Source organism: Rhodamnia argentea, chromosome 10, assembly GCF_020921035.1.
Source record: "Rhodamnia argentea isolate NSW1041297 chromosome 10, ASM2092103v1, whole genome shotgun sequence".
Classification (NCBI taxonomy): domain Eukaryota; kingdom Viridiplantae; phylum Streptophyta; class Magnoliopsida; order Myrtales; family Myrtaceae; genus Rhodamnia; species Rhodamnia argentea.
In genome coordinates, this window is record NC_063159.1 from 24523137 (window position 1) to 24529298 (window position 6162).

Sequence of the window (6162 nt, forward strand, 5' to 3'; positions counted from 1 at the left end):
GTTCCAGGGCAGAATTTACAGACAACATCAAAATTGTCTCAAGAAATGAAAACTCTACAAACATAAGGATCTTGATGATGAACCAATCAATGTATCAGAAAACCCTTGTACCTGAGCCATTTAAACATAATCACTTGATCTAAAAAGTCAATTTGCTGCAGTAAAAGGCTTGCGAAAGAACAGAGTCAATTCGTCCATGTCAAGTCTAAATATCTATCGGCTACAGTACTTTTCTTCCACATACACATATCAGGACCCGACCCCACAATAACTACATCTCTATGGTTATAAAAATGAAATTACTCATTGGGCTATATTTCAGTCATCAATCCCATTAGGACAAAAGCAAGCACTTGACGTTGAAATTATCACATTTCAGCCATCAATCAAATTACACATTATCTTATTGTTGGAAAATCTCCTCTAATCTCTCCCTAATTATTTGGAATATTCTGTGATATTATGTGATTTTATTTTGTTAGCTGTAAATTAGCTACCGATAGAGATTAGGGGCTAATTAGTATCTATACCTAAAATAGGTTTCTTACCTAATTTAGGTCTTCTATTCCTGTATATATTCACCTTGTAATTACTCAATTAAATGAAGAAAAATACAAATTCAAATCATTCCAAGCCCCTATTTGCCTCCCCAATGAATATTTCCACGCTTAGTACTAGGCAAAAGACCGGACTAAGCGTAAGGGGGAGTGTTGAAATATATAAATATTAAACCACGCCTTCTTCTATCAGCTTAAGCTTTTAGAGCGGTTGGCTGTGGTCCCATCAAATCTTTCATGGTAACAGAGCCTAGTTTTCTAATATGAATTTCCTGCCTCTTTTTTTCACTACTGCTACTTCATTGCAGTCCTTTTTTCAGCCTTATTGCTGACTTAACCAGCCATATTGCTAGCCTTCAGTTGTGTGGTAACAAACCTTGTTACTCAAACCCCTCTTAGTCTCCTACAATAATCTGTCCATTCAAGTTGCCGAATGGAAGATTCAGGGAAGTCTATCTCCAACGAAACCAGGTCCTCTTAAGGATCAATCCAACTCATCGATTGGAGATTTTCCCAACATGAAGGAATACCGATTGGATGGAAGAACACAGGTGCTTAGCAGAACTAAAAGACAGCCACAATCGCACATGACTAGTGAAGGTGAAACTGCCCCTATAGATCAATACAAACTTGTCGGTGAGGAGATATTTAACGGAGAAGAAGTTGGTAAAATCGGGGCTCTCCTTGACTCCGTATCTAAGTCTTCTGATATGTGTTCATTGGTCCAGTTAGGTGCGTGTCTAATTTCTGAAACTCAATAGCTTCTCAGTACCCTAACTCATGGATTGTTGATTCAGGAGCAACCAACCATATGACACATGATCCCTCTAAATTCGAAACTTATAAACCATCACCAGGAAATAGGAGTATTACCATAGCAGATGGATCTCCCGTTACCGTAGCTAGCCAAGGAACCATAACTCTAAATCCCTCACTTAAACTTGACAATGTCCTTCATGTTCCTAAGCTGTCCACCAATCTCCTTTCCATTAATCAACTTACCAAAGATCTGAATTGTAAGATATTTTTCTCTACCGGTCATTGTATTTTGCGGGACCCGACGATTGGATTTGCTAAGGAACGGAATGGGCTCTACTACCTTGAGGATTCGAGCGTAACGGGTTGGTCTCTTGTGGGTTATAGTACCTCTTACAAATCTTGTAATCCTATCCACTCATCTCAAATTTAGCTTCACCATTTTCGGTTAGGACATCCACCGTTTAGTCTTCTTAGGACTATGTTTCCTTCCATTTTTAAAGATGTTGCTGTTGAAAATCTTCATTGTGAAGTTTGTGAAATTGCAAAACATCATCGTGTTTCATTTCCTTTGAATAATAATGCTAGAGTTTCAACACCATTCTCTCTTATTCATACCGATGTGTGGGGTCCATCTAGAATTGCTAATTTTACGGGAGTTAGATGGTTTATCTCTTTTATCGACGATTGTACTCGTACTACATGGCTATATCTTATGAAAGACAAATCTAATGTTCAATCTATATTCCAAAACTTTCATAAAATGATAGTCAATCAATTTGGGGTGTCAATGGGGAGACTTAGGTCCGATAATGGGAAGGAATATTTCAATCAGCATCTTGATCATTTTTTTTCAAACTCAAGGTATTATTCATGAGTCTTCCTATGTTGATACCCCTCAACCAAATGGAGTTGCCGAAAGGAAAAATAGGCACCTCCTAAATGTTACTCGAGCTCTCCTCTTTCAAATGTCTGTGCCAAAGCATTTTTGGAGGGAAGCTGTTTTAACTTCAGCATATCTTATTAATCAGGTTCCTTCCAAAAGCTTAGAAAATAAAAGTCCCTTACAACTCATGTCTACTTTTTATCCCGATGTTTCCCATAAATATCATATTTCCCCTAGAGTCTTTGGGTGTGTTGCATTTGTGCATATTCATAATCACAACCGAAACAAACTTGACCCCCGTGCTCTAAAGTGTGTCTTTATTGGGCACTCCAATACTCAAAAAGGTTATAAATGCTATGACCCTTCAACATGTCGAGTTTTTAGCTCTATGGATGTCACTTTTAATGAAAACTAGCTGTTTTTTCCTTCCAAGCACTATCTCCAAGGGGAGACTCCTAATGAAGATAGTGAGTTTGAATCACCGCCTCCACTACCTAGTACGTCGTCCACTCCAACTTCGTCTCCTTCCCCATCTCTGTCTAGTCCTAGCCCTCTTAGTCCACCTAGTCCTTCATCAAGTTCATCGAGTCCATCGAGTCCTCTATCTAGTCCTAGTCCCCCGTCAAGTTCTCTGCCTAGTTCATCCTCATCATTTAGTCCTAAGAATGAACCAACCAAACCGCAAGTTTACTCAAGAAGGACGAAGCTCAATCCGGAACTGGATCAAGTCCCGTTATCCGAACCGTTATCGGGTAATGAAATCACTCACCCTTCTTCTAATGAACCAGAGTTAAGTGATTTGGATTTACCTAGTGCCTTGAGAAAAGCTACCAAGAAACGTACCCAACACCCTATCTCCCAATTTGTGTCATACCAAAGACTATCTACCCAACACAAAGCCTTTATTACTGTTCTTGATTCAATTACTATTCCTAACTCGGTACATGAAGCTTTTGAGGATAGGAATTGGATACAAGCTATGGCGGAGGAAATGAATGCATTGAAGAAGAATGATAAATGGGAAGTTGTAACTTTACCCAAAGGCAAGCAACCAGTGGCATGTAAATGGGTATATACCCGTAAGTACAAAGCTGATGGGACCTTGGAGAGGTATAAAGCAAGGCTGGTCGCAAAGGGGTACACCCAAACCTATGGAGTGGATTATCGGGAGACCTTCGCACCCGCAGCAAAGATGAACACCGTACGGGTGCTACTTTCACTTGCAGCTAATTTTGGTTGGTCTTTGCAGTAATTTGATGTGAAGAACACATTTTTACATGGAGATTTGGAGGAGGAAGTCTTTATGGAGCCTCCACCAGGTTTTGACAAGGACTTTGGAAACAATCAAGAGTGTCGGCTTAAAAAGGCTCTATATGGTCTGAAACAGTCCCCAAGAGCTTGGTTTGGAAGGTTCACGAAGACAATGCTTGAGATGGGTTACAAGCAAAGTAGAGGGGATCACACTCTATTCATCAAACATTCAAATGAAGGTATGGTCACAGCTCTACATATAGTTGTGACTGGTAATTATGAAGCTAAGCAAAAGTCTCTTAAGAGTAGTCTTGCTCAACAATTTGAGATCAAAGACCTTGGAAAGTTGAGATACTTCCTTGATATCGAGGTGGCCTACTCTAAGAAAGGTATTTTTATATCCCAAAGGAAGTATATACTTGATCTTCTCAAGGAAACAGGATGTCTCAATAGCAAGACAGTGAGCACTTCTATTGATGCAAACCGTAAAATGGATGGATAGGGAGAGAATGGCATAGTTGAGAAAGGGAGATATCAAAGGTTAGTAGGAAGGCTTATTTATCTGTCTCATACTAGGCCAAACATAACCTATGTTGCGGGAGTTGTAAGTCAGTTCATGCATGATCCTAAAGAAGAAATATGCAAGCTGTCTACCGGATTCTTCACTACCTCAAAGCTACTCCTGGAAAAGGTATTTTGTTTAAAAAGGGTGACAAACTGAATCTTGAAGCCTACACTGATGCAGATTATGCAAAGTCACCAACAGATAGAAGGTCCACATCTGGCTATTGCACTTTTCTAGGGGGAAATCTTGTCACTTGGCAGAGTAAAAAACAAAATGATGTTGCTAGATCTAGTGCTGAAGCTAAATTCAGGGCAATGGCGAATGGGATATGTGAAATTTTGTGGCTCAAGATTGTCATTGAAGACCTCAGAGTGGGACATGAAGGAACTATGAGACTCTATTGTGATAATAAATCAGCAATCAACATTGCTCACAATCCAGTTCAGCATGATCGAGCCAAGCATATTGAGGTAGACAGACATTTTATCAAGGAGAAGCTTGAGTCTGGTTTGATAAGTACTCCATACACTCCTAGCAAAGATCAGCTAGTAGATGTACTGACCAAAGGCCTACCTGTGTCGAGATTTCAGGAGATTATTAGCAAGTTGGGCATGGAAGATATTCACTCACCAACTTGACGGAGAGTGTTGGAAAATCTCCTATAATCTCTCCCTAATTATTTGGAATATTCTGTGATATTATGTGATTTTATTTTGTTAGCTGTAAATTAGCTACTGATAGAGATTAGGGGCTGATTAGTATCTATACCTAAAATAGGTTTCTTACATAATTTAGGTCTTCTATTCATGTATATATTCACCTTGTAATTACTCAATTAAATGAAGAAAAATACAGATTCTTTTCTTCATGATATCGAGCGAGAAGGTCCCGAATTCAAATCTTTCCAGACCCCTATTTGCCTCCCCAATGAATATTTCCACGCTTAGTACTAGGCAAAAGACCGGACTAAGCATGAGGGGGAGTGTTGAAATATATAAATATTAAACCACGCCTTCTTCTATCGGTTTAAGCTTTTAGAGCAGTTGGTTGTGGTCCCATCAAATCTTTCAATTATATTTTACACTCCTTTAAAGATTACTACCAAAAGGCCATTTCCGCAAAAGAACATCAAAGTCGGTGGCATGGGAAGCAAGTAGCAAAAGACCATAACATCATTTGCAAGGCAGCAAGATACTAAGGAAGTTTCACTCACCCTAATTCCAACAGATTTACTGAAAGTAAATAGCACCCTGTGTGAAATCATGTGGCGCACAAAACCAAAAAAAATTAACCCAATCTGGACAACTAGACTAGATAAGTTCCCACAGGAAAAGGCAACGTATGTTCGTATAACACGACACAATCTCACTATCCAGAAAAAAAAAACTGCCAACACTGGGTTTATATCAATTAGTGGTTTGCATCCCGTGCAGTTGAAACTATAACACTATATTGCATAAGATTTGCTAGGCCATTGTTTCTTCCATCATCTACCTACGGCAACACAACCCTGGGAAGGAGAACAAAAATGGAACCTGAGAGTTCTGACTATTTCCTAAACAAGATAAGACAAAATAAGATACTGAAGCAGACATTAATTGTTGTTACAAAGGAAACAAGAACATGATACCATGGCATGTGCCGCTCCAACTTGTCGACGTGTGGGCAAAGTGACACCAGGATGAGGCACACCAGTTGCAGGGAAGGACTCATGCTGTTCTCAATGTTTTTACTGTTCCTCACCGTTACCACTTTCTGCATGTATTTTGTAGTGAGGATCCGAAAGAAATCTAATAAGTACAAAAGATATAAAGAATTTGATGCTTAATGTGCACAGATGACAAAACTAGGGATATATTGCAAAGAAGTTTTTTTTCCCATAGCTGTAGGCACCAACAACAAACAATTCCTCAGGGGACATCAATTTTAACCAGATTCAATTCAAGTAATACAAGACTTGTAGAAGACCGATCAATTGGGAACCATTTCAAAAATGCCAATACCAAAGGAAAAGCTTTGCATTCGCCATACTTAGAGCCCGCCAAAATGGAGTCTACTAAAAGGAAGGTTTTTTTTCTTACAACCCCTAAGGTAGGCAATCTGAACTCTAATTAAGGGAACACGTGCGTGTGTCCGTGCCTATGAGA